Raw genomic sequence first — 27,817 nt, 5'->3', positions numbered from 1 at the left:
TTGGTCCGGCCCTCTCGCTCATCACCGCTTTCCTGCTCGTTCCTGCTCCTCTAGTTCCTGCGGGAGACGCCCCACCCCCCACCCCCGCGCTCATCCTCTCGGACTGTGCTAGTCCAGACATCTTCTGTGCACAGGTGCCCGTCGCCAACGCACACCTGCCGACACAAGGTGCGCGCACAGCCACCCGGGTGTCGGCCCACGCGCCGGCCTGCAAGCTCGCTGGCTTCCTACCTCCTCGGCTGGCACGCAGGGAGAGGCAGGGTTGACGTCGGATACAGGCATCCCGGAGAGGGGAGAGGCGCGGCTCAGCCGAGGAGCCTCAGTCTGGTCCCTCAGTCTGGTTCCGGGGACTCTCCTGTCCGTGACCCTCGCGCTTGCCTGCTTGGTCTATGGGACCCAGGTTCGGGATCTAGGTGTCAGGGGGAACGAAGAGCTAGCTGGTCCGGGTGCATAGGCTGTGACAGCCGTCCGGGGACAAACTATACAGTGGCATGGGTGGTTCAGTGGTAGAATTCTCGCCTGCCACGCGGGAGGCCCGGGTTCGATTCCCGGCCCATGCAGAGTCCAGTTCATTTTGGTCCTCATGCATGCACTACCCCAGTCGCCAATACCCAGGGTGCACACTACATCGCCTGCCCACCGCCAGCGGTGTACCATTAACCCAGTGATACAAGCGCCTGCCCCCCCCCCCCCGTCTAGTCCTCTCCCCTCAACTCAGACACCATCACCCGCCCCAACAATCTACTTCAGTATTTCAAAGCACCTGACACCAGTGCCTCCACCTTTCTTGTTTCTCCATCCCCGCGTCACTCACACCCCACACCTCCAGCCTCCCACTCCACAGTGCCATCCACGCACAGCCTCGCTCTCCCACAATGGACACTTAGTTGGTGAACCTCTCTTGCCTGGGACCTCAAACACCTCCCTAGCCCAAGATCCTGTTCTGCCTCCTTTGCCAAGGGACTTTCCTGCAGGGGACCAGGTGCCTTCTTTCCCCTAATCCATCGCCAACAGCAACTGTTGGAGAGCCCAGAGAGCTTCAGAGCTCAAGAGACCTCAGCCGGCAGGTCATTCTGTATCTCTCTCTCTATCTCTCACACCCACCCACCCACCCCCACACACACACAGAGGCACACACACACACACAAGAGCAAGAGAGACCCAAAGCTGATGCTTGGAGAGGGGTTTTTTTTACCTTGGCTGCTGCTGCTGATGCTGCTGATGCTGGTGGTGTTGGTGGTGGTAGTGGTGGTTGTGGTGGTGGTGGTGGTGGTGGTGAGGTATCCAGGCGTTGGTATGAGGGAGAGCTGGATATGAATAAAAGCAGAGGTAGCCTGATCTTTGTTAGCACACCTGCCGACCCAAGGTGCGCGCACAGCCACCCGGGTGTCGGCCCACGCGCCGGCCTGCAAGCTCGCTGGCTTCCTACCTCCTCGGCTGGCACGCAGGGAGAGGCAGGGTTGACGTCGGATACAGGCATCCCGGAGAGGGGAGAGGCGCGGCTCAGCCGAGGAGCCTCAGTCTGGTCCCTCAGTCTGGTTCCGGGGACTCTCCTGTCCGTGACCCTCGCGCTTGCCTGCTTGGTCTATGGGACCCAGGTTCGGGATCTAGGTGTCAGGGGGAACGAAGAGCTAGCTGGTCCGGGTGCATAGGCTGTGACAGCCGTCCGGGGACAAACTATACAGTGGCATGGGTGGTTCAGTGGTAGAATTCTCGCCTGCCACGCGGGAGGCCCGGGTTCGATTCCCGGCCCATGCAGAGTCCAGTTCATTTTGGTCCTCATGCATGCACTACCCCAGTCGCCAATACCCAGGGTGCACACTACATCGCCTGCCCACCGCCAGCGGTGTACCATTAACCCAGTGATACAAGCGCCTGCCCCCCCCCCCCCCCCCCCCCGTCTAGTCCTCTCCCCTCAACTCAGACACCATCACCCGCCCCAACAATCTACTTCAGTATTTCAAAGCACCTGACACCAGTGCCTCCACCTTTCTTGTTTCTCCATCCCCGCGTCACTCACACCCCACACCTCCAGCCTCCCACTCCACAGTGCCATCCACGCACAGCCTCGCTCTCCCACAATGGACACTTAGTTGGTGAACCTCTCTTGCCTGGGACCTCAAACACCTCCCTAGCCCAAGATCCTGTTCTGCCTCCTTTGCCAAGGGACTTTCCTGCAGGGGACCAGGTGCCTTCTTTCCCCTAATCCATCGCCAACAGCAACTGTTGGAGAGCCCAGAGAGCTTCAGAGCTCAAGAGACCTCAGCCGGCAGGTCATTCTGTATCTCTCTCTCTATCTCTCACACCCACCCACCCACCCCCACACACACACAGAGGCACACACACACACACAAGAGCAAGAGAGACCCAAAGCTGATGCTTGGAGAGGGGTTTTTTTTACCTTGGCTGCTGCTGCTGATGCTGCTGATGCTGGTGGTGTTGGTGGTGGTAGTGGTGGTTGTGGTGGTGGTGGTGGTGGTGGTGAGGTATCCAGGCGTTGGTATGAGGGAGAGCTGGATATGAATAAAAGCAGAGGTAGCCTGATCTTTGTTAGCACACCTGCCGACCCAAGGTGCGCGCACAGCCACCCGGGTGTCCGCCCACGCGCCGGCCTGCAAGCTCGCTGGTTTCCTACCTCCTCGGCTGGCACGCAGGGAGAGGCAGGGTTGACGTCGTATACAGGCATCCCGGAATGGGAGAGGCGCGGCTCAGCCGAGGAGCCTCAGTCTGGTCCCTCAGTCTGGTTCTGGGGACTCTCCTGTCCGTGACCCTCGCGCTTGCCTGCTTGGTCTATGGGACCCAGGTCCGGGATCTAGGTGTCAGGGGGAAAGAAGAGCTAGCTGGTCCGGGTGCATAGGCTGTGACAGCCGTCCGGAGACATACTATACAGTTGCATGGGTGGTTCAGTGGTAGAATTCTCGCCTGCCACGCGGGAGGCCCGGGTTCGATTCCCGGCCCATGCATGTCCAGTTCATTTTGGTACTCATGCACGCACTGCCCCAGTCGCCAATACCCAGGGTGCACACTACATCGCCTGCCCACCGCCAGCGGTGTACCATTAACCCAGTGATACAAGCGCCTGCCCCCCCCTAGTCTAGTCCTCTCCCCTCAACTCAGACACCATCACCCACCCCAACAATCTACTTCAGTATTTCAAAGCACCTGACACCAGTGCCTCCACCTTTCTTGTTTCTCCATCCCCGCGTCACTCACACCCCACACCTCCAGCCTCCCACTCCACAGTGCCATCCACGCACAACCTCGCTCTCCCACAATGGACACTTACTTGGTGAACCTCTCTTGCCTGGGACCTTAAACACCTCCCTAGCTCAAGGCCCTCTTCTGCCTCATTTGCCAAGGGATAGTCCTGCAGGGGACCAGGTGCCTTCTTTCCCCTAATCCTTCCCAACAGCAACTGTTGGAGAGCCCAGAGAGCTTCAGAGCTCCCAGGAGACCTCAGCCGGCAGGAGGTCTCTCTGTATCTCTCTTTCTATCTCTCACACCCACCCACCTACATACATACACACGCACACACACACACACACACACACACACACACACACACACAAGAGCAAGAGAGACCCAAAGTTGATGCTTGGAGAGGGGATTTTTTACCTTGGCTGCTGCTGCTGCTGGTGCTGGTGCTGGTGCTGCTGGTGCTGCTGCTGCTGCTGGTGTTGGTGGTGGTGGTGGTTGTGGTGGTGGTGGTGGTGAGGTATCCAGACGTTGGTATGAGAAAGAGTTGAATATGGATTAAAGCAGAGGTAGCCTGATCTCTGCTAGCAGGTCCTGGGACCATCTGCTGTGGTTCCTGCACGTTTTTTTCTGAGTAGGGATCAGGATCAAATGTGTGACTTAGAGAAACCTTGAGGTGAGACGGTTTTATTTCTTCCCAGGAGTCCTTAATACCACACTGGTGGAAGTAGGGAGAGGTGAGGACGTGGGGCTGGAGTTCATGGGCATAGGGGACAAGGGCTTGAGGTTTGGGTTTTGGGGCTTGTAAGCAGGGTGGGGTGAGAGACCTAGAGGCAGGAGTTGGAGCAGAGGACTAGCATGCGGGCTGCTTACTGGCTCTCTTATCCAGTGTGAGACAACCACCCACCTCCTCCCTTCATGTGCCCTCCCACACCACTTGTGAATCAAAACAATACCCTAGATGATCGACTTAAGACCCATCATTATCTTATGGAGGCATCCCCTGAATTGAGAGCCTCTCTTCCCAGATGAGTCCATGGTTTTGTCAAGTTCACCAGAACCAAGCAGCACAGTTGACCCTGTGTCAACCTGGCACACAAATCGGTTGTTTACTGAACCATAACCGTTCCTCTCTGGTTCATTCCCAATAGCTCATTTTAATCTCAACATCGTCATCGAAAACATAAAGAACTGTAGCTGGGTAATTTATTCTTAAGTCACGACGCTCGGGGACCCGACACCCAGATTTCTAATGAATATGTGGAAACTTATTCTTACTTATTAAATGCTTGCTGGCATCAGCTTGGCCTCTTTCTAGCCAGCTTTTACTTAAATTCAACCATCTACCTTTGTCTCTGGGCTTTTACCTTTCTCCATTCTATCTACCTTTCTGTCCTTTTCTTGAGTGGCTGTCTGTCTGTGCGGCTGGGTGGCCGGCCCCTGGCATCCCCCTCTCCTTCTCCTTTTCTCCCTCCTCTCTTCCTTCTCCTTTCAATCTCTGCACCTGGCAGCTTTGCCTACCCTCTCCTGCCTAGCTATTGACTGTTCAGCTCCTTCTTATACCAATCAGATGTTTTAGACAGGAAGAATAACACAGCTTCCCAGAGCTGTTAAACAAATGCAATCTAAGAGAATGTAACACATCCTTGCATCATTAAACAAATATTCCACATCATAAACGAACGTAAGAAACACATCTCCGACTAATAACTTAAAGAACTTTAGAGGTGTCACAGTCAGTCAATAACAATCCCAACTTCAACGTTCAGTCTCCTTAAGATACCCAGGGTCGTTTCAACGTTCAAAATTCCTGCGAACCTTAACTGCCTTGGCCATGGTCTCTTGTCAATTTCAACATTTCAAAAGAATATTTTTTTGTTTTTTTTTTCATTTCTGTTTGTTTGTTTACAAGTAAAACAGTCTTTTGCACGGAGAGGAAAGAGAACCAGGGCAGGATCACAATCAGAGTCCAACACTGTCAGAAGCCCAGTGCCTGACATCACCTGTTCACCTTGTGGGTTACAGACGGTGCAGACAGTCACCCTCCCCGTCTCTGCCATTCACAGCAGTGGCAGTTTGTCTCCCACTCTGAGGCTGCTGCTCCCCTTGGTAGTTTGTCCCACGATACAGGACCGGCATCTCCAAGATGCTCACTGACGTTTTTGTTGACAGCCCAGCTCTGCTGGGCTCTCCTCAGGGACTCTGAGCCTACCCCTACCCTGTGGAAGTGACAAACCTCGGGCTGCTTCCCTAAGACCCACCTCTTCTGACTGAATTGTGGCTCACTTCACTGCACCCTAGGCTGTGCCTTCACTCCTGTCCCCTCTCAGCTTCTAGGAACTCCACTCAACACACACCTCCCAGCTTCCCATGCTCTCTAGGATCCAACCTCCCACATTCTCAGAGACATCACTAGGTAGCTCACTCCTCATATATGGTTTCAGAACGACTGGCTGCCGTGAGATTCAGCCTCAGCACCCTGAACCACAGCCCCTGCATGCTGACCTTCAGGAAGCTCCCCCAGGGCGCTTCACCTCAGTGATGCTGCTGTCTTCATCACCGCTGGCTTCTCAGCTCTAGGTGAGCACCAGCGATGACTGTCCCTGTCAGCCCAGGTTTCACCTTTCTTGTTCATTAATCACAGGTGACTCCTCAGCCCCACCTGTAGACACAGTAGGACCGCAGATTCTTCATTCCAAACTCCAAATGGCCACAACAGAGTCTTTCAGGGACTTCACTCCCCCCCACTGCCCCCACCCCCTTCCTCTGAAACTTCATGAGCCAGGCCTTTATCTTGTGTCTGCATTGCAAATCTCAACATATTCTCCCAAAATCCTGCAGAGGAGCACAGGCAGCTTGGAGCCTTCAGCTGCTTGGCAGGCCCACCATTCAAAGGCCTTCCCCAAGCATCCTGAAGACACAGGATCGGCTCTGTCCTAGCCATACCCCACTCCTGGTACCGATTTCAGTTTGAGTTAGGCTTGGGATTGTTGCCAGCAAACATCACGACCAAAAGAAGCTTGGGTGGGAAAGTGTTGGTTTCTTAGGCTCCTAAGTCCCTCAAAGAGGGAAGCCCAGGTAGGAAAGCAGAGGCAGGAACTGTTGCTGTAGGTGGCTGATAGTGGGGGAATGTTCCCTCCTCGCTTGCACAGCCTGCTGCCCTACACCTCAGGACCACCTGCCCAAGGATGGCACGCCCCCCCCCACATCCACCCTGGCTCGGCCCCAATGACCATCCCTTCCCCCTGTGTGCTGTCTGTCCCACAGCAATCATTCCTTCCATTCATCACAGGCACATGCTAGAGAGACCTTTTCAGAAGCCAAGTCCCTCTTCCCAGCCAGAAGGGCCGAGCTGACAAGAAACCAGGGAGCATAAAGGGGAGCTTGGATCCTTGCCTTTTGCATGCGACAGCACCATTCAGACACCTGCTAGACTAGTGTAGGCTTGTCTGGTGTCTTTTACCCATGGCCATCTCATGGGAGCCACACAAGTGGCCCGGCAGCTTGCTAGACAGACAGACCCTTCCCAGATCCAGCTCGACACGGGTGTCTCTCCGTTTCTTTTATTGGGAAGGCTTCAGAGCGGCGTAGGGGTGACATCGGGAGGGAAAAATCCTGTCTGTGCTCCTCCAAGGTGGGCTGACACTTTGCCTCCCATCAAGGCGGAGCTGAACCCAGCGGTCAGCACTCCAGGATCAGTCTCCCTGTCCCAAACTTGCTGGCAGGGTCATGATCGTGGGGACCCACCGGCCAATGGACCCCAAAATGTAGGTGGGCAGAGGTTCCGCTCCAATTTCCCGATTCATACCCGCACTTTCACCGCTTGCCCGCACACACAAGGAGCCGCAGAAACAGCGGCCTTAAAACAACCAGGCTTGGTCTCAGCTCTCCCAAGCTGCTCTGGGGGCTTTCGAGAAAATCAGGCCTGAGGTCGCGCACTGTCCGCCCTGTGGCGCTGTGGAAGCTTAGGCTGCTTTCGGCTGCGACCTGTTATTATCATGAAATAAACACCACCGCCCAGAGCACCCCCCACCCACAGCCGGAGACTCGCTTCCTCCCGATCCCATAGCAACACTGCCACCATAAACGATCACTTAGAGACCCTGGTATATTGCAAGATACGCATGCATACATACATACATACATACATATATACACACATACATACGTATATACATGCCTAGGCTCCCAAATACAGAAAATAACAGAAATACAGACAGACAAACAGACAGATAGATAGAAAAACATATTTACAGGCACATACACACACACACACACACATCCAACCCCCCCCCCCACACACACACACATACACTAGACTGGTAAGAATCACTGCATTTGTTTGAAGTCAGCGCTCAGTTGTGAAGAGCAGGGGAAAGGTCCCAGGGAGCGTGTGATGCAGGTGTGGCAGGTGGGACGAGCTAGACGGTTTCTTGGAGACCTAAGAGCAGGCGACAGAGTGAGGTGGAGACTCTGCTGGTTCCATGAGTGGGTCGGAAGCTTGCGCGGGAGCTCTGCGTGGTGTGTGTGTGTCGTCGGTGTGATAGTGGCGGTGTGTAGGCTGGGTGTGTCGGGCCGCAGCAGGGCTTAACTGGACAGGCGCTGAGGAGTGGGTGTGTGCAGGAAAAGACGGTGGGCGTGAGTGGGAAGGTAGGAACAGGGTGGTGAGTGTGCGGGCAGGGAGCGCCGGTGAGGCTGTAGGCCTTTGGGTTACGAGGGAGGGTGTATGAGTGGAGAGGAGCAGCAGGGTTTCCCGGCGACGCTGTTGGACAAAAAGTAAGAAAGGTGATGTGGGGTGGGTATTAGGCCCGACCTTGCAGGGCAGGACAGGTGTCAAGAAGGGAGAGAGGTGGAGAGGTGTCAGGAAGCAAAGTTGCACGGAGGAAGAAGAGAAGCTTCCCTGACCCGGCCAACGGTATCCGCCTCTCGCCGGCAGCCAGAATCTCAGCCAGTCTGCCAAGCTGACTACCAGCTGCTGGCCACAGACGGCTTCCCTGCAACACGCGGCTGGCATTCGGCGCCCGTGCGATTGATCGGCGCCTGCCCGTGGCCCCTGGCCCTGGCCGTTCCCTCCCTGCCCTGCTAGCTGCCCGGTGCCCGGTGAGCTCTGTTGTATCTCGGGCAAGCCGAGCTCCACTTCCCGGTAGGAAGCCTCGCCCTGGCCCTTCTCCTCCGGCTAGCCACCCTCTCAAAAGGTCTAGAGCCTCCTCCCATCGTGTGATCATTCGGTCCCCCGCGCAGTCTCGGGACAGGTGGAGAGGCGCGGGAGGATGTTGGCAAAAAGTGGGTACTGTGCGTTGGCCAGAAATCGAACCCGGGTCAGCTGCTTGGAAGGCAGCTATGCTCACCACTATACCACCAACGCCACCCCACTAACATCTCTCTCTCTCTCTCTCTCTCTCTCTCTCTCACACACACACACACACACACACACACACACACACACACACACACACACACACGACGCCAGGGAATGCCACCAGCCGCCAGCGGACAGCGACGACGTCGCCGTCGCCTACCAGGTCTTCCCACGACTTCCCAACCTCAAAGTCAAAGCCGAAGCAACACCGACGAAGACACCGACACCCACGCCATCCCCAACCTGGCCTCCGCCGCCGAGCAATCGTTGTTCCTCGCCGTCCCATGCCACCCGCGCTTCTCGCACACACATGGCTTTGCTGCGCGGCGCTCTCGCCTCCTGACTGCAGCAACTCGCTGCCCTGGGTCCGGCCAGGGAACTCATGCAACCAAGGCCACAGTAACCAGAGAGCAGCCGGGACGACACCGAGCTGGCACGTCACCACGGAGAGCCGGCTGGCACAGCGTTGGCTCAGGCACCGAGGGTCGCAAGCAGCCGTCTCTGACACCCGCCCTGCATCCTCGTATGGGTGGTGTTGAGCGCGTTCCCAGGCACCAGAGCCCTTGGCCAGGCGCCAGGCCAGGACCCGAAGGCCGAGAGTGGCAGTGGGCTGGCCTGGCAGTGGGCGCCCCGAGCCCGGCTCTTGGGACAGAGGACCACTGTCCTGGCATTGGGACGAGGGGCCAAGCAAGAATGGCCAGCGGGCCCAGGACTGCCCGTCTGGCTAAAAAAAAAAAAAAAAAAAAAATGGTATGTCTCCCCGTCGGAGTATGGGCCCCGGTCTCCAGCATGACAGGCGGGACTACTCACCACTATACTAACGAGGTCGACGAAGACCCGGCCGCCACCGAGACGGCCAGCCATCTCCGACGCGCTTCTCAGACCAGCCACCCTCCACTCGAAACACCTCCAACCTCCACACCAAACTGCAAAGTCTCCCCGACGTGGCCAAAACGCGCCTCCAACCAGGACGCGGATCCGCAGCTCTGTGCGACCACCGCGTCAAAGCCCTCTGGTCCCGCCCATCGTCGCGGGAGATGCTGGTCTCGTTCCTGGGCGGTCCCGCGTGGGCTGGGGTAGTGCTGGGAACCACACCGGATCCGGGACCGGGACCGAGACCGGGACACGGGGAGACTTTGGCGCCTAGCAGCATCTCGACGTCAACGCGGTGGACGCCACTCCACGACCACAGCTTGAGCACGCAGACACGCACGATCGCGGGTGCCCAGAAGAGTCGGGTCCGCCACGCGCCCACACCCGCTGTAGAGCCCAACGGAGGACATCGTCCACCCCTACCCGACACGCGCACTTATTGGCCCGACCCTCGCGCTCACCACCTCTTTCCTGCTTGTTACTGCTCCTCCAGCTCCTGTGAGAAATGCTCCCCGCGCCCATCCTCTCTGGCTGTGCTCGTCCAGGCTTCTTCTGTGCGCAGATGCCCGTCGCCAGCGCACACCTGCCGACCCTTCGTGTGCGCACAGTCACACGGGTGCTCGCCCACCCGCCGGACCGCAAGCTCGCGGGCCTGCAGGCTCCTCTGCTGGCACGCAGGGAGAGGCAGGGTTGATTGTGGGACCTAGGCGTCCCGGAGAGGACTCTCCTGTCCGTGGTCCTTGCGCTCCACGGTCCTTGCGCTCCACGACCTGTCCTACTTGGTCCATGTGGCCCAGGCCCGGGATCTAGGTGTCAGGGGAAAAGAAGAGCTCGCTGGTCAGGGAGCACAGGCTGTGATAGCAGTCCGGGGATAGCCTAGGCCATGGCATGGGTGGTTCAGTGGTAGAATTCTCGCCTGCCACGCGGGAGGCCCGGGTTCGATTCCCGGCCCATGCAGAGTCAGTCCCTTTTGGTCCTCATGTACTTACACACTGCCCCAGTACCCAACGCCCTGGGTGTTCAGGACATCTCCTGCCCAGCGCCAACTGCCTACTAGTAAGCCAATGATCCAGCGCTAAAGACTCCATGACCTGCCCTAACAGCTCTGCTACAGCTACCTTATGACTCCAGTTCTTTTTTTTTTTTTTAGTAAATTTTATTAAATTATAAAAGTTTCCATTTCCGCCTCCCCCATGACTCCAGTTCTTTAAAGCACCTCACATACTTACCCTCTCATGTGCACACAGGTCCAGCCGCCATCCAGCGCCTCCACCTCTTACGACTCGATCTCGCGTCACTCACACCCCACACCTCCAGCCTCCCACTCCACAATGCCGTCCACGCACAGACTGGCTCTCCCACAGTGGACACTTACTTGGTGAACTTCTCTTGGCTGGGACCTCAAACACCTCGCAAGCTTCTGCCTTCTTTGCCAAGGTACAGTCCTGCAGGGGATCAGGTGCCTTCTTTCCTCTAATCCTTCCCAAACAGCAACTCTTGGAGAGCCCAGAGAACTTCACAGCTCAGGGGCAACGGCACTCAGCAAGAGGTCTCTCTGTCTCTCTCTGTCTTTGTCTCTGTCTCTCTCTCTCTCGAGACAGAGAGAGAGAAACAAACAACCACACCCACCAGAAACACACACACACACAAACACAGGGAAACCGACACGCAGGCAAGAGAGGCACAAACATGTGCAACTCAATTGAAGGTCCTCCTGTGCCAAAGAGGCTCTTCCTTGCAGTCCCCCTCTGACCCCTGGCCTTCTGAGAGCTTGGCTCCTGCAGGCTGTTCATGAGGAAATTGCATGTCCAGGGAGCTTCACTATCGGGGCGCGATGAACTAGCAAGGCTCAAAGCCTGCTCCAGCGAGCTCATGGTGTCCACAGACTCTATGTTGCACACCTTCTCCAGCCTCCCAAGCCTTGGACCATGTGTTCCTTCCTGAGGTCCTAATCCTTTTTGTGCTCGACTGCGGTGGATACCACGAAGAACAACATTTAGTTATCTGTCACCAGACTCAACCAGTGCCCACCGGCAGAGAAAGGGCCTGTCTGAACATTGGAGACGGACTGCCCCCCTGTCACCTGTCAGTCCTTGACCAGCCTGAACAAAGGCGAGTGGGAGTGGTCGTGACCACCGCAGCTTTTTTCTTTCTTCTAAAGAGAACCCAGGAACAGAACCAAGTGGGGCTCTTCAGTTGACTCTGGTGGGCAGTCCCAGCTTAAACAAGGTAGCCAACCAAAAGCAAGAGAGATCCAATGATGGTGCTTGGAGATGGGGTTTTTACCCTGGCGGCGGCTGCTGCAGCTGCTGCTGCTGCTGCTGCTGCTGCTGGTGGTGTTGGTGTTGATTGTGGAGTGGTGGTAGTGGTGGTGGTGGTGGTGGTGTTGGTGTTGAGGTATTGAGGCTTTGGGATTATGGGGAGTTGAAAACGAATAGGAGCAGAGGCAGCCTGATCTCTGCTAGCAGGTCCTGGGACCATCTGCTGTGGTTCCTGCACGTTTATTTTTGAGTAGGGACCAGGATCAAATGTGTGACTTAGAGAAACCTTGAGGTGAGACGGTTTTATTTCTTCCTAGGAGTCCTTAATGCCACACTGGTGGAAATGGGGAGAGGTGGGGAAGGTGGGGCTGGAGTTATGGGCGTTAGGGGACAAGGGTTTGAGGTTTGGGTTTTGCGGCTTGTAAGCAGGGTGTGGTAAGAGAACTAGAGGCAAGAGTTGGAGCAGAGGAGTAGCATGCGGGCTACTTACTGGCTCTCTTATCCAGTGTGAGACAACCACCCACCTCCTCTCTTCATGTGCCTTCCCACACCACTTGTGAATCAAGACAATACCCTACATGTTCGAATAAAGACCCATCATCTTTTGACAAGGAAGCAAAAAAAATCTCAAATGGAAAATAGAAAAAATATTTATCAAGTGTTGCTGGCATAACTGGATATCAACATGTAGAAGAATGAAGATAAATGACCCCTATCTATCACCATGCACAAAACTCAAGTCCAAAACTATTAAACACCTCAACACAAAGCCAGTCACACTGAACCTTATAGAAGAGAAAGCAGGAAGTACACTTGAACGTATTGGCACAGGAAACCACTTCTTAAATAGAACCCCAGCAACACAGACACTGAGAGAAACAATTAATAAATGGGACCTCCATAAACTGAAAAGCTTCTGGAAAGCAAAGGACACGGTCAACGAGACAAAATGACAGCCTACAGAATCAGAAAAGATCTTCACCAATCCCACATCAGACAGAGGTCTGATCTCCAAAATATACAAAGGACTCAAGGAATTGGACACCAAAACAACACATAATCCAAAAAAAAAAATGGAGTAAAGACATAAACAGAGAACACTCAACCGAGAAATCTAAAATGGCTGAAAGATACTTAAGGAAATGTTCAATATCCTTAGTCATCAGAGAAATGCAAATCAAAACAACTCTGAGTTTCCATCCATCTTACACCTGAAAAAATGGCTAAGATCAAAAACACTGATGACAACTGATGCTGGAGAGATTGTGAGGAAAGGGAACACTTCTGCATTGCTGGTAGAAATGCAAGCTGGTACAACCCCTTTCGACGTCAGTGTGCATTTTCTCAGAAAATTTGGAAACAACCTTCAACAAGAGCCAGTAATACTACTTTTGGGAATATATCCAAAGGATGCTCAATCGTGCCACAAGAACACGTGCTCAACTATGTTCATAGCAGCTTTGTTTGTCATAGCTAGAACCTGGACACAACTTAAATGCCCCTCGACCGAAGAATGGGTAAGGAAAATGTGGTACATTTTACACAATGGAGTTCTACACAGCAGAAAAACAAAGAAATAAACAAACAAGAAAAAAACCCCGACAGCATGAATTTTGCAGGAAAATGGATGGAGCTAGAAAACGTTATTTTGAGTGAGGTAACCCAGACACAGGAAGACTATCACATGTACTCACTCATAGGTGGTTTTTAAACATAAAGCAAAGAAAGCCAGCCTACAAACCACAATCCCATAGGTCTTAGACAACAATGAGGACACTAAGAGAGACTTACATAGATGTAATCTATATGGGAAGTAGAAAGTAGAAAAAGACAAGATCCCCTGAGTAAAATGGGAGCATGGGGACCTTGGAGGAGGGTTGAAGGAGGAAGGGAGAGTCAGGGAAAAGAGCAGAGAAAAAGGTAGAGCTCACTGAATATCAATTTCAAAAAAGGAAAAAAAAAAAGATCAATCATCACCTCGTGGAGACGTCTCCTGAATTGAGATTCTCTCTTCCCAGATGAGTGCAGGGTTTTGTCAAGTTCTCCAGAAACAAGCAGCACAGTTGACCCTGTGCCAACGTGGCACACAAGCCTGTCGTTTATTGAACCATAACCATTCCTGTCTTGTTCATCTCATTTTAATCTCGAAGGCACGGGATCGGCTCTGTCTCAGCAATACCCCGTTCCTGGTACCGATTTCAGTCTGAGTGAGGCTTGGAATTGTTGCCAGCAAACCACCACCAAAAGCAGCTTGGGTGGAGAAGTGTTGGTTTTTTAAGCTCCTAAGTCCCTCACAGAGGGCAGCCTGGGTAGGAAAGCAGAGGCAGGAACTAATGAGGTAGGTAACTCTCGGTGGAGGAGTGCTCCCACCTGGCTTGCTCAGCCTGCTGCCCTACACCTCAGGACCACCTGCCCAAGGACGGCACACTCCTGGCCACAACCACCCCGGCTCTGACCCCACACCCCAGCCACCATTCCTCCCCCCGTGTGCTGTCTGTCCTACAGCAATCATTCGATCGTTCATCACAGGCACATGCTAGAGAGACCCTTTCTTTAAGCAGAGTCCCTCTTCCCAGCCAGAAGGGCCGAGCTGACTAGAAACCATGGAGCACAGAGTTGAGCGTGGATCCTTGCCTTTGGCATGCGACGACCCCATTCGGACACCTGCAAGCATAGGCTTGCCTGGTGTCTTTTTCCCATGGCCATCTCATGGGAGCCACACAACTGGCCTGGCAGATTGCTGGACAGACCCTTCCCAGATACAGCTCGACAGGGGTGTCTCTGTTTTGGGAAGGCTAAAGGGCGGGTCAGGGGGTGAAGTCTGGTTGGAAAAAGGCGTGTCTGTGCTCCCCCAGGAGGGGCTGACACTATGCCTCCGATCAAGGTGGAGCTGAACCCAGCGGTAAGCACTCCAGGATCTGTCTCCCTGCCACAGACTTGCTTACAGGGTCACGACCGAGGGGACCTTCCCGACAACGGACCCAAAATGTAGATGGGCCTCTAGGGGTTCCGCTCCAATTTCCCAACTGACACCCGCACCTGCACCGCTTGCCCATGCACACAAGGAGCTGCAGACACAGCGGCCTTAAAACAGCCATCCTTGGCCTCAGCTCTCCCAAGCAGCGCTGGCGGCTTTCGAAGAAATCGGGCCTGAGGTGGCGCACTGCCTGCCTTGTGGCACTGCGGAAGCTTAGTAACCACACCAGGTGCTTTCGGCTGCCACGCTGTCTGTTATCAGCATGGAATTAACACCATCCCACAGAGCACCCGCACACACAGCCGGACAAGCACTCTCCTCCCAATCCCATAGCAACACTGTCAACATAAATGATCACTTAGAGACTACGGAGTTTTGCAAGATACTCATGCATACATGCATGCATACATACATTCATACGTATATACATGCCTAGGCTCACACACATATATACAAGGAAATACAGACAGACATACAGATAGACAGACATATTCACACATACACACACAGGCACACACATACACTGTAGACTTGAAAGATTCACTGCATTTGTTTGAAGTCGTTGCTCAGTTGTGAAGAACCGTGAAAAGAACTCAGGGAGCGTGTGATGCAGGTTTGGCAGGTTGGACAAGCTATATAGTTTCTTGGAGACCTAAGAGCAGGCAATAGAGTGAGGTGGACACTCAGTGGGCTCCATGAGTGGGTCGGAAGCTTGCGCGGGAGCGCTGCGTGTCGGGTGTGTGTGTGTGTCGGCGGTGTCATAGTGGCGGTGTTTAGGATGGGTTTGTCGGTCCGCAGCAGGGCTTAGCTGGACAAGCGCTAAGGAATTGGTGTTGTGCGGGAGAAGACAGTGGGTGTGAATGGGAAGGTAGGAAAAATGGTGTTGCGTGTGAGGGCAGGGAGCGCCGGTGAAGCTGTAGGCTGTTGGGTTGCGAGGGAGGGTGTATGAGTGGAGAGGAGCAACAGGGTCTCTGAGAGGAAGAAAAGATGCTTCCCTGACCGGGAATCGAACCCGGGCCGCGGCGGTGAGAGCGCCGAATCCTAACCACTAGACCACCAGGGAGAGATGCACAGCTTTTGACGGTGCGGATCTCTCGTGGGCAGGCAGAATGTCAGCCAGTCGGCGGCTGGCATTCGGCGTCCATACGATTGATCAACGCCTGCCTGTGTCCCTCAGTGCCCTGCCAAGTGCCCGGAGCCCTATATCGCTTCTCCAGCAAGCCGGGCACCACTTCCCGGTAGACCCCAGGACCTGTTCCTGGCCCTTCTCCTCCGACTCGCCACCTTCTCAAAAGGTCTAGAGTCTCCTGCCATTGTGTGTTCGTTCGGCACGCCGCGCAGTCTTGGAACAGGCGGAGAGGCCCCGCTGAACAGGGCCACTGTCGATACTGAACCTTGGCAAAAGTGGGTACTGTACGTTGGCCAGGAATCGACCCCGTGTCACCACTATACCACCAACGCCGCACCGCCACGACGCCACACACAGACACAGACACAGACACAAACACATACACACACACACACACGACGCCGGGGACGGTCACCAGCCAGCGGACAGCGAAGATGTCGTGGTCGCTTACCAGGTCCTCCCCACGACTGCCCCAACCTCAAAGTCAAAGCCGAAGCCGACACCAACGAAGACAGGGACACCCACGCCAACCGCAACCGGCCTGCGCCTCAGCCGCCGAGCACGTGTTGTTTCTCGCCGTCCCATGCCACCCACGCTTCTCGCACGCACACGCCTGTGCTGCGCGGCGCTCTCACGACGGCCATAGGATCCAAGAAACAGCCGGGACAACACCGAGCGGGCTCGTCACCATTCAGAGACGCCTGTCACATTACACCTGGCTAAAATGATAGCACGTCTCCCCGTCGGGGAATCGAACCCCGGTCTCCCGCGTGACAGGCGGGGATACTCACCACTATACTAACGAGGACAACGACGGCTTCGTCGTCACCTGGACTTCTAGCCATCTTCGACGCGCTTCGCTGACAGACCCGTCACCCTCCCTCCGAAGCACCGCCGATCTCCGCACCGAACCACAAAGTCTCCCCGGCGCGGCCAGAACGCCCCTCACATCAGGATGCGGACCCGCAGCCCTGTGAGATCACCGCGTCCCAGCACCCTGGTCCCGCCCATCGCCGCAAGAGACGATGGTCTCGTTCCTGGGCGGCCAAGCGTGGGCTGTGGTGGTGCGGGGAGCCACAGCGGGTACGGGTCCGGGTCCGGGACAGGGAGCGACTTTTACGACTAGCAACATCTCGACGTGGACGCAGTGGACGCCGTTGCACGCCCGCAGCTTGAGCACCCAGACACGCACGAGCGCGGGCGCCCCGCGGCGCGCCCACCTCCCGCTATCAGGATGGCCGAGCGGTCTAAGGCGCTGCGTTCAGGGCACAGTCTTCCCTGTAGGCGTGGGTTCGAATCCCATTCCTGTCACTTGGACTTTTTGCCACCCACTCACACTGCACCACACCCGTGCGTGCCTCCTTCCACCGTCACAACGACGCCGCGGACACTCCCCTCACGCCCGCAAACTTCCCTCACACGCCTGGGCCTGGAGGAGCGCACTGCTCTCTACACCCGACATTTACTGGAGGGCGGCGGCTGCGGCAGGTGCTGGAGGCCTTGCTAAAGCCACCTCATGAAAAGAGAGAGGCTCGAGTCCATGAGGGGGCCGGTCCTGAGCTGCCGGCCAGCCCGGTGCCAAGGGAGAACCTCGTCCATCCCGACCCGACACCCACACTTCTTGGCCCGGCCATCGTGCTCACCACCTCTTTCCTGCCCGTTCCTGCTGCTCCACCTCCTGCGGGAGACGCCCCCCCCCCCCCCGGCGCCCATCCTCTCGGACTGCGCTCGTCCAGGCTTCTTCTGTGCACAGGTGCCCGTCGTCAGCGCAAATCTGCCGACCCTTCGGGCGCGCACAGCCACCTGGGTGCTCGCCCAGTCCCCGGCCCGAAAGCTCGCTGGCTCGCTAGCTCCTCGGCTGGCACGCAGGGAGGGGCAGGGTTGCCGTGGGATCCAGGCATCCCGGAGAGGGGAGAGGTGCGGCTCAGCCGCGGAGCCTCAGTCTGGTCCCGGGACTCTCCTGTCCGTGGCCCTCGCGCTCGCCTGCTTGGTTCATGGGGTCCAGGCCCGGGATCTAGGTGTCAGGGGGAAAGAAGAGGTCGTTTGTCCGGGAGCCCAGGCTGTGACAGCAGTCCAGGGACATACTAGACCATGGCATGGGTGGTTCAGTGGTAGAATTCTCGCCTGCCACGCGGGAGGCCCGGGTTCGATTCCTGGCCCCTGCAGAATCCAGTTCATTTTGGTCTTCATGCATGCACCGCCCCAGTCCGCAATGCCCAGGGTGCACACTATACATATCCTGCCCAGCTCCAGGGGCGTACCAGTTACCAAGTTATTCAGCTCCTGCCCATCAGCCTAGTGTCAACTCAGAAGCCATCACCCGCCCTAACCATCTACTCCAGTTCTTCAAAGCACCTCATATATTCACCCTCCCATGTGCACGCAGTTGCAGCTGCCATCCATCGCCTCCACCTTTCTTATTTCTCGACCCCCGCGTCACTCACACCCCTCACCACCAGCCTCTCACTCCACAGTGCCGTCCAGCACAGCCTGGCTCTCCCACAATGGACACTTACTTGGTGAACCTTTCTTGGTCGGGAACTCAAACACCTCCCTAGCCCAAGACCCTGTTCTGCCTTCTTGGCCAAGGGACAGTCCTGCAGGGGACCAGGTGCCTTCTTTCCCCTAATCCTTCGCCAACAGCAACTGTTGGAGAGCCCAGAGAGCTTCACAGCTCCCAGGAGACCTCAGCCGGTAGGAGGCCTCTCTGTATCTCTCTTTCTATCTCTCTCTCTCTCTTTCTCTCTCTGTCTCTCTCTCTTTGTCTCTCTCTCTCTCTCTCTCTCTCTCTCTCTCTCTCTCTCTCTCTCACACACACACACACACACACACACACACACACACACACACGAGAGAGAGAGAGAGATCCAAAGTTGATGCTTGGAGATTTTGTTTTGTTTTGTTTTTTACAGTGGCTGCTACTGCTGCTGGTGCTGCTGCTGCTGGTGGTGGTAGTGAGGTATGGAGGCATTGGTATAAGAGGGAGTTGGACATGGATAGGAGCAGAGGCAGCCTGATCTCTGCTAGCAGGTCCTGGGACCATCTGCTGTGGTTCCTGCACGTTTTTTTCTGAGTAGGGATCAGGATCAAATGTGTGACTTAGAGAAACCTTGAGGTGAGACGGTTTTATTTCTTCCTAGGAGTCCTTAATGCCACACTGGTGGAAGTGGGAAGAGGTGGGGAATGTGGGGCTGGAGTTCATGGGCATAGGGGACAAGGGTTTGAGGTTTGGGTTTTGGGGCTTGTAAGCAGGGTGCGGTGAGAGACCTAGAGGCAGGAGTTGGAGCAGAGGACTAGCATGCGGACTGCTTACTGGCTCTCTTATCCAGTGTGAGACAACCACCCACCTCCTCCCTTCATGTGCCCTCCCACACCACTTGTGAATCAAAACAATACCCTAGATGATCGACTTAAGACTCATCATTATCTTATGGAGGCATCCCCTGAATTGAGAGCCTCTCTTCCCAGATGAGTCCATGGTTTTGTTAAGTTCACCAGAACCAAGCAGCACAGTTGACCCTGTGACAACCTGGCACACAAATCGGTTGTTTACTGAACCATAACCGTTCCTCTCTGGTTCATTCCCAATACCTAATTTTAATCTCAACATTGTCATAGAAAACACAAAGAACTGTAGCTGGGTAATTTATTCTTAAGTCACGACGCTCGGGGACCCGACACCCAGATTTCTAATGAATATGTGGAAACTTATTCTTACTTATTAAATGCTTGCTGGCATCAGCTTGGCCTCTTTCTAGCCAGCTTTTCTTTACTTAAATTCAACCGTCTACCTTTGTCTCTGGGCTTTTACCTTTCTCCATTCTATCTACCTTTCTGTCCTTTTCTTGAGTGGCTGTCTGTCTGTGTGGCTGGGTGGCCGGCCCCTGGCATCCTCCTCTCCTTCTCCTTTTCTCCCTCCTCTCTTCTTTCTTCTTTCAATCTCTGTACCTAGCAGCTTTGCCTACCCTCTCCTTCCTAGTTATTGACTATTCACCTCCTTCCTATACCAATCAGATGTTTTAGACAGGCAGAATAACACAGTTTCCCAGAGCTGTTTAACAAATCCAATCTAAGAGAATGCAACACATCCTTGCAACATTAAACAAATATTCCACAGCATAAACGAACGTAAGAAACACATCTCTGATTAATATCTTAAAGAACTTTAGAGGTGCCACAGTCAGTCAGTAACAATCCCAACTTCAACGTTCAGTCTCCTTAAGATACCCAGGGTCGTTTCAACGTTCAAAATTCCTTCGAACCTTAACTGCCTTGGCCATGGACTCTTGTCAATTTCAATATTTCAAAAGAATATTTTTGGTTTTTCTTTTTCGTTTCTGTTTGTTTGTTTACAAGTAAAACAGTCTTTTGCACGGAGAGGAAAGAGAACCAGGGCAGGATCACAATCAGAGGAAAACAAAGCCAGAGTCCAACACTGTCAGAAGCCCAGTGCCTGACATCACCTGTTCACCTTGTGGGTTACAGAAGGTGCGGACAGTCACCCTCCTCTGGCTCTGCCATTCACAACAGTTGCAGTTTGTCTCCCACTCTGAGGCTGCTGCTCCCCTTGGTAGTTTGTTCCATGGGACCGGCATCTCCAAGACACTCACTGACGTTTTTGTTGACAGACCCCACCCACGGCCGGACACCGCGCTCTCCTCCTGATCCCATAGCAACACTACTACCATAAACGATCACTAGAGACCCTGGAATTTTGCAAGATACGCATGTATGCATGCTTGTATCCATCCATCCATTCATAAATATATACGTATATACATACTTAGGCTCACAAACAAACACGAAAAATAACATAAAGACAGACAGGCAGGCAGACAGACATATAGATAGACAGACATATTGACAGACACACACACACACACACACACTGTAAACTGGAAAGAATCACTGCATTTGTTTGAAGTCGGCACTGTGTTGTGAAGAACAGGGAAAAGATCCCAGGGAGCGTGTGATGCAGGTGTGGCAGGTGGGATGAGCTAGACGGTTTCTTGGAGACCTAAGAGCAGGTGATAGAGTGAGGTAGACACTCAGTGGGCTCCATGAGTGGGTAGGAAGCTTGGGCGGGAGCGCTGCGTGGTGTGTGTGTGTGTGTGTGTGAGTGTCGTCGGTGTGATAATGGCGGTGTGTAGGCTGGGTTTTTCAGGGCGCAGCAGGGCTTGGCTGGACAGGCTCTGAGGAGTTGGTGTGTGCAGGAAAAGGCGGTGAGCATGAGTGGGAAGGTAGGAAAAGGGTGGTGAGTTTGCGGGCAGGGAGCACCGGTGAGGCTGTAGGCTGCTGGGTGCGAGGGAGGGTGTATGAGCGGAGAAGAGCATCAGGGTCTCGCAGCAACCCTTTTGGGGAAAAGGTAAGAAAGGTGATGTGGGAATGGTGTCCGGAGGCAAAGTTGCAGAAAAGAAGAAGACAAGCTTCCGTGACCGACAATCTAACGGGGGGGGGGGGGGGGGACGGCGATGGGGACGCCGAATCCTAACCACTACACCATGAGGTAGCAACGGAAAGACATCGACGGTGCCCACCTCTTGCGGGCAACCAGAATCTCAGCTAGTCTGCCAAGCTGAGGGTCAGCAGCTGGCATTCTGCGCCCATGCGATCGTTTGGCGCCTGCCCGTGCCTTCTGGTTCTGCCCGTCCCCTCCCTACCCTGATAGCTGCCCGGTGCCCGGTGACCTCTGTCGCATGTCCACCAATCGGGCGCCACTTCCCGGTAGGACGCCTCGCCCTGGCCTTTCTCCTCTGGCTTGTCACCCTCTCAAAAGTTCTAGAGACTCCTCCCATCGTGTGGTCGTTCGGTCTGCCAATTAGTCTCGGGATAGGGGGAGAGGCGACATAGGACAGGACCAATGTCCGCCCTGAACCTTGGCAAAAGGCAGGTACTGTGCGTTGGCCAGGAATCGAACCCGGGTACTGCTTGGAAGACCACTATACCACCAACGCCGCACCACCTCGACGCCACACACACACACACACACACTACGCTCAAAGCCGAAGCCGACAAACTGACACCGAAACCCACGCCAACCCCAACCTGGCCTCTGCCGCCGAGCACGCGTTGTTGCTCACCGTCCCATGCCACTCGCGCTTCTCGCAGGCACACGCCTGTGCTGCGCGGCGCTCTCGCCTCCTGAATGCAGCAACCCGCTGTCCTGGGTAGCTCACGCAACGAGGGGCACAGGAACCAGGGAGCAGCCGGGCACACCACCACCCAGAGCCGCCTGGCCCAGCGGTGGCTCAGACATCGAGGGTCGCACGCCGCCGACTCTCACACCCGCTATGCAACATCTTGAATGTAAGGGCGCGTTCCCAGGCGTTAGAGCCCTGGGCCAGACGCCAGGCCAGGGACCCAACGGTCGGGAGGCATGTGGGCCTGCCTGGCAGTGGACGCCCTCGCTCGGCTCTTGGGCCAGAGGACCACTGTGCTGGAATTGCGGCGAGGGTCAAAGCTAGGATGGCCAGCGGGCCCAGGACCGCCCGTCTGGCTAAAAAGGATAGTATGTCTCCCCGTCGGGGAATCGAACCCCGGTCTCCCGCGTGACAGGCGGGGATACTCACCAAAATACTAACGAGGACGACTACGGCAAAGATTTCACCTGGATTGCAGGCCACCTCCGATGCCCTTCTTAGACAGACCCGAAGGCCTCCCTCCAAAACACCGCCAACCTCCTCACGGAACCCCATAGTATCCCCGACGAGGACAGAACGCCCTTCCCATCAGGACGCAGACCCGCAGCCCTGTGCGATCACCGTGTCCCAGCCCCCTGGTCCCGCCCATCGTCGCGGGTGACGCTGGTCTCATTCCTGAGCGGCCCCGCGTGGGCTGGGGTGGTGCGGGGAGCCAGACCGGGTCCGGGTCCGGGTCCGGGTCCGGGTCCGGGTCCGAGACCGGGAGCGACTTTGGCGCCTAGCAGCATCTCGACGGGGACGCGGAAGATGCTCTCCAAGCCCGCAGCTTGAGCACCCGGACACGCACGAGCCCGGCCGCCCCAACGAGCCTGCTCTGCCGAGCACACACCCGCCGTCAGGATGGCCGAGCGGTCTAAGGCGCTGCGTTCAGGTCGCAGTCTCCCCTGGAGGCGTGGGTTCGAATCCCACTCCTGACACTACAACTTTTTGCCACCCGCTCACACCCCACCAGACTTGTGCGTGCCTACTTCTGCCGCCGCTCAGACGCCGCCCACACTCCCCTCACGCAAGCAACCTTCCATTACACGCCCGGGCCTGGAGGAGCGCCCTGTTCTCGACACCCTACAGTTACTGGAGGGCAGCGGCAGCGGCAGCGGCAGCGGCAGCGGCAGCGGCAGCGGCGCGTGCTGGACGCCTAGCTAAAGCCACCTCCGGGAAGGGGAGAGCCTCGAGTCCATGAGGGGGCCGGTTCTGAGCAGCCGGTCAGCCCGGTACCAACGGAAGACCTCGTCCACCCACACCCGACACCCGCACCTCTTCGCCCGGCCCTCTCGCTCACCACCTCCTTCCTGCTCCTTCCTGCACCTCCAGCTACTGCGGTAGACGCACACCGCTCCCATCCTCTCGGGCTGTGCTCGTCCAGGTTTCTTCTGTGCGCTTCTTGAGGTCGCCAGCGCACACCTGCCGACCCTTGGTGCGCGCACAGCCACCCGGGTGCCCGACCACACCCCGGCCTGCAAACTCGCTGGCTCGCTAGCTCCTCAGCTGGCACGCAGGGAGAGGCAGGGTTGGCGTGGAACATAGGCGTCCCGGAGAGGGGAGAGGCTCGGCTTAGCTGCGGAGCCTCAGTCTGGTCCCGGGACTCTCCTGTCCGTGGCCCACCCGCTCGCCTGTTTGGTCCATGGGGCTCAGGCCCGGGATCTAAGTGTCAGGGGGAAATAGGAACTCGCTGCTCCGGGAGCGCAGGCTGTGACGGCAGTCCGGGGACACCCTAAACCATGGCATGGGTGGTTCAGTGGTAGAATTCTCGCCTGCCACGCGGGAGGCCCGGGTTCGATTCCCGGCCCATGCAGAGTTAAGTCCCTTTTGGTTCTTCTGCGCACACGCACACACTTCCCCAGTCCCCAATACACAGGGTACACAGTACCATCTCCTGTCCAGCACCAACTCCATACCAGTAACCCAGCATCCAGTACCTCCACCTTTCTTATAACTCGAACCCCGCCTCACTCACACCCCACACTTTCAGCCTCCCACTCTACAGTGCTATTCACGCACAGCCTGGCTCTCCCACAATTGACAGTGAACCTGCCTCAAATATCTCCCTAGCCCCAGACTCTGTTCGGCCTCCTTTGCCAAAGGACAGTCCTGCAGGGGACCAGGTGCCTTCTTTCCCCTAACCCTTCGCCAACAGCAACTCTTGGAGAGCCCAGAGAGCTTCAGAGCTCCCTGGAGACCTCAGCCAGCAGGAGGCCTTTCTACCTGGCCTTTGTGTCTTCCATGAGGTGGAGGCGACTTTGGCACTTCAGACCACTCCTCCCTCCCTGATAAGAGCTCTATCTTTCTTTCTCTCTCTCTCTCTCTCTCTCTCTCTCTCTTTCTCTCTCTCTCTCGTGTGTGTATGACTGTGTTTCTGTCTTTCTCTCTCTGTCTCTCTATCTATCTCTCTATCTATCTCTCTATCTATCTATCTATCTATCTATCTATCTATCTATCTATCTATCCCATCTTTTGTCTCTTCTCCCCTCCTCTGCCTCTCTCTATCTCTCACACCCTTACACATTCAACCATACGCACCAGAAACACACACACACACACACACACACACACAGGGAAACCGACGTGCAGGCCAGAGAAGCACAAACATGCACAATTCAATCGAAGGTTCTCCTGTGCCAAGATGGCTCTTCGTCGCAGGTCCCGCCCTGACCCCCCGGCTTTCTGAGACCTAGGCTCATTCAGGCTGCTCATTGGCAAGTCCTCTGTCCAGGGAGCTTTGCTATAGGGGCCCGATGGACCAGTAAGGCTCAAAGCCTGCTCCAGCGAGCTCAGGGTGTCCACAGACTCTGTGTTGCGAACCTTCTCCAGCCTCCCAAGCCTTGGACCGTGTGTCCTTCCTCCAGTCCTAATCCTCTTTGTTCTCGACTGTGGTGGGTACCTCGAAGGACAACGTTTACTCATCTGTCACTGGACTAAACCACCGCCCACCGGCAGAGAAAGGGCCTGTCTCAACAGAGGAGACACCCTAACCCTAACCCTAACCCTAACCCTAACCCTAACCCTAACCTTAACCCCTAACCCCTAACCCTAACCCTAACGGACTGCCCCCTGTCACCTGTCAGTCCTTGACCAGCCTGAACAAAGGCGAGCAGGAGTGGTCGTGACCACTGCAGCTTTTTTCTTTTTTCTAGAGAACCCAGGAACAGAACCAAGTGGGGCTCTTCAGTTGACTCTGGTGGGCAGTCACAGCTCAAACAAGGTAGCCGACCAAGAGCAAGAGAGATCCAATGTTGGTGCTTGGAGATGGAGTTTTTACCCTGGCGGCTGCTGCTGCTCCCGCCGCCGGTGGTGGTGGTGGTGGTGGTGGTGGTGGTGGTGGTGAGGTATGGAGGACTTGGAATGAGAAGGAGTGGGAAATGGATAGGAGCAGAGGCAGCCTGATCTCTGCTAGCAGGTCCTGGGACCATCTGCTGTGGTTCCTGCACGTTTATTTCTGAGTAGGGACCAGGATCACATCATACTAGGATCAAATGTGTGACTTAGAGAAACCTTGAGGTGAGACGGTTTTATTTCTTCCTAGGAGTCCTTAATGCCACACTGGTGGAAGTGGGGAGTGGTGGGGAGTTCATGGGCATAGGGGACAAGGGTTTGAGGTTTGGGTTTTGGGGTTTGTAAGCAGGGTGTGGTGAGAGAACTAGAGGCAGGAGTTGGAGCAGAGGACTAGCATGCGGGCTGCTTACTGGCTCTCTTATCCAGTGCGAGACAACCACCCACCTCCTCCCTCCATGTGCCCTCCCACACCACTTGTGAATCAAGACAATACCCTACATGTTCGAATAAAGACTCATCATCTTTTGACCAGGAAGCAAAAAAAAAAAACTCAAATGGAAAAAAGAAAGCATATTTAACAAGTGGTGCTGGCATAACTGGATATCAACATGTAGAAGAATGAAGATAGACCTGTATCTATCACCATGCACAAAACGCAAGTCCAAATCGATTAAAGACCTCAACCTAAAGCTGGCAAAACTGAACCTTATAGAAGAGAAGCAGGAAGTACACTTGAACGCATTGGCACAGGGAACCACTTCCTAAATAGAACCCCAGCAGCACAGACACTGAGAGAAACAATAAATGGGACCTCCTTAAACTGAAAAGCTTCTGGAAAGCAAAGGACATGGTCAACGAGACAAAATGACAGCCTACAGAATGGGAAAAGATCTTCACTAATCCCACATCAGACAGAGGTCTGATCTCCAAAATATACAAAGGACACAAGATATTGGACACCAAACAACACATAATCCAATACAAAAAAAAGGAGTAAAGACCTAAGTAGAGAACTCTCAACAGAGGAATCTAAAATGGCTGAAAGACACTTAAGGAAATGTTCAACATCCTTAGTCATCAGAGAAATAAATGCAAATCAAAACAACTCTGAGTTTCCATCTTACACCTGAAAGAATGGCTAAGATGAAAAGATCAAAAACACTGATGACAACTTATGCTGGAGAGGTTGTGGGGAAAAGTGAACACTTATGCATTGCTGGTGGGAATGCAAGTTAGTACAGCCCTTTTGGATGTCAGTGTGAAATTTCTCCAAAAATTTGGAAACAACCTTCCTCAAGACCCACTTTTGGGAATATATCCAAAGGATGCTCAATCGTGCCACAAGACATGTGCTCAACCATGTTCAGAGCAGCTTTGTTTGTCATAGCCAGAACCTGGACACAACCTAAATGGCCCTCAATCGAAGAATGGATAAGAAAAATGTGATACATTTACACAATGGAGTACACAGCAGAAAAAACAAACAAACAAACAAACAAACAAAACCCGACAGCTTGAATTTTGGAGGAAAATGGATGGAGCTAGAAAACGTTATTTTGAGTAGGGTAACCCAGACACAGAAAGACAATTATCACATGTACTCACTCATAGGTGGTTTTTAAACATAAAGCAAAGAAAGTCAACCTAAAATCCACAATCCCAGAGACCTTAAATAACAATGTGGACACTAAGAGAGATGTACATATGTCTAATCTATATGGGAAGTAGAAAGTAGAAAAAGACAAGATCTCCTGAGTAAAATAGGAGAATGGGGACCTTGAGGGAGTGTTGAAGGTGGGAAGGGAGAGGCAGGGAGGGGAGCAGAGAAGAATGTAGAGCTCACTGAATATCAATTTCACAAAAGGAAAAAAAAAAAGATCAATCATCACCTCGTGGAGGCGTCTCCTGAAATGAGAGCCTCTCTTCCCAGATGAGTGCAGGGTTTTGTCAAGTTCTCCAGAAACAAGCAGCACAGTTGACCCTGTGCCAACGTGGCACACAAGCCGGTCGTTAATTGAACCATAACCATTCCTTTCTTGTTCATCCCCAGGAGCTCATTTTAATCCCGAAGGCACGGGATCGGCTCTGTCTCAGCAATACCCCACTCCTGGTACTGATTTCAGTCTGAGTGAGGCTTGGGATTGTTGCCAGCAAACACCACGATCAAAAGCAGCTTGGGTGGAGAAGTGTTGGTCTCTTAGGCTCCTAAGTCCTCACAGAGGGCAGACCAGGTAGGAAAGCAGAGTCAGGAACTGATACTGTAGGTAGCTGTTGGTGGGGGAGTGCTCAGCCTTCTGCCCTAAACCTCAGGACCACCTGACCAAGGATGGCACGCCCCTGGTCACAACCCACCCGGCTCTGCCCCACACCCCAGCCACCATCCCTCCCCCCGTGTGCTGTCTGTCCCACAGCAATCATTTGATCGTTCATCACAGGCACATGCTAGAGAGACCTTTTCTCCAAGCAGAGTCCCTCTTCCCAGCCAGAAGGGCCGAGGTGACCAGAAACCAGGGAGCACAGAGACGAGCATGGATCCTTGCCTTTGGCATGTGA

The 27,817-nt window shown here is 54.8% G+C and overlaps 10 non-coding genes across 10 annotated transcripts; 7 read left to right on the top strand and 3 right to left on the bottom strand.

The window, feature by feature from the left end:
* The first annotated feature begins 489 nt into the window (after nt 1–489).
* Trnag-gcc (transfer RNA glycine (anticodon GCC)) lies at nt 490–560 on the top strand. Its single transcript has one exon. It is a non-coding gene; the product is annotated as a tRNA-Gly (tRNA).
* A 1,127-nt stretch (nt 561–1,687) lies between these two features.
* Trnag-gcc (transfer RNA glycine (anticodon GCC)) lies at nt 1,688–1,758 on the top strand. Its single transcript has one exon. It is a non-coding gene; the product is annotated as a tRNA-Gly (tRNA).
* Nucleotides 1,759–2,892: 1,134 nt separating this feature from the next.
* On the top strand, nt 2,893–2,963 carry Trnag-gcc (transfer RNA glycine (anticodon GCC)). The gene has a single exon. It is a non-coding gene; the product is annotated as a tRNA-Gly (tRNA).
* Nucleotides 2,964–8,488: 5,525 nt separating this feature from the next.
* On the bottom strand, nt 8,489–8,560 carry Trnag-ucc (transfer RNA glycine (anticodon UCC)). The gene has a single exon. It is a non-coding gene; the product is annotated as a tRNA-Gly (tRNA).
* A 1,753-nt stretch (nt 8,561–10,313) lies between these two features.
* On the top strand, nt 10,314–10,384 carry Trnag-gcc (transfer RNA glycine (anticodon GCC)). Its single transcript has one exon. It is a non-coding gene; the product is annotated as a tRNA-Gly (tRNA).
* A 5,272-nt stretch (nt 10,385–15,656) lies between these two features.
* On the bottom strand, nt 15,657–15,728 carry Trnae-cuc (transfer RNA glutamic acid (anticodon CUC)). The gene has a single exon. It is a non-coding gene; the product is annotated as a tRNA-Glu (tRNA).
* Nucleotides 15,729–16,530: 802 nt separating this feature from the next.
* On the bottom strand, nt 16,531–16,602 carry Trnad-guc (transfer RNA aspartic acid (anticodon GUC)). Its single transcript has one exon. It is a non-coding gene; the product is annotated as a tRNA-Asp (tRNA).
* Nucleotides 16,603–17,888: 1,286 nt separating this feature from the next.
* Trnag-gcc (transfer RNA glycine (anticodon GCC)) lies at nt 17,889–17,959 on the top strand. Its single transcript has one exon. It is a non-coding gene; the product is annotated as a tRNA-Gly (tRNA).
* Nucleotides 17,960–22,828: 4,869 nt separating this feature from the next.
* On the top strand, nt 22,829–22,911 carry Trnal-cag (transfer RNA leucine (anticodon CAG)). The gene has a single exon. It is a non-coding gene; the product is annotated as a tRNA-Leu (tRNA).
* Nucleotides 22,912–23,715: 804 nt separating this feature from the next.
* Nucleotides 23,716–23,786, top strand: Trnag-gcc (transfer RNA glycine (anticodon GCC)). Its single transcript has one exon. It is a non-coding gene; the product is annotated as a tRNA-Gly (tRNA).
* The last annotated feature ends 4,031 nt before the right edge of the window (nt 23,787–27,817 follow it).

This window comes from Myodes glareolus, chromosome 5 (assembly GCF_982192425.1).
Source record: "Myodes glareolus chromosome 5, mMyoGla1.1, whole genome shotgun sequence".
Lineage (NCBI taxonomy): Eukaryota > Metazoa > Chordata > Mammalia > Rodentia > Cricetidae > Myodes > Myodes glareolus.
Note: the sequence above shows the minus strand (reverse complement) of the source record. Positions and strands in the feature narration are given on the sequence as shown.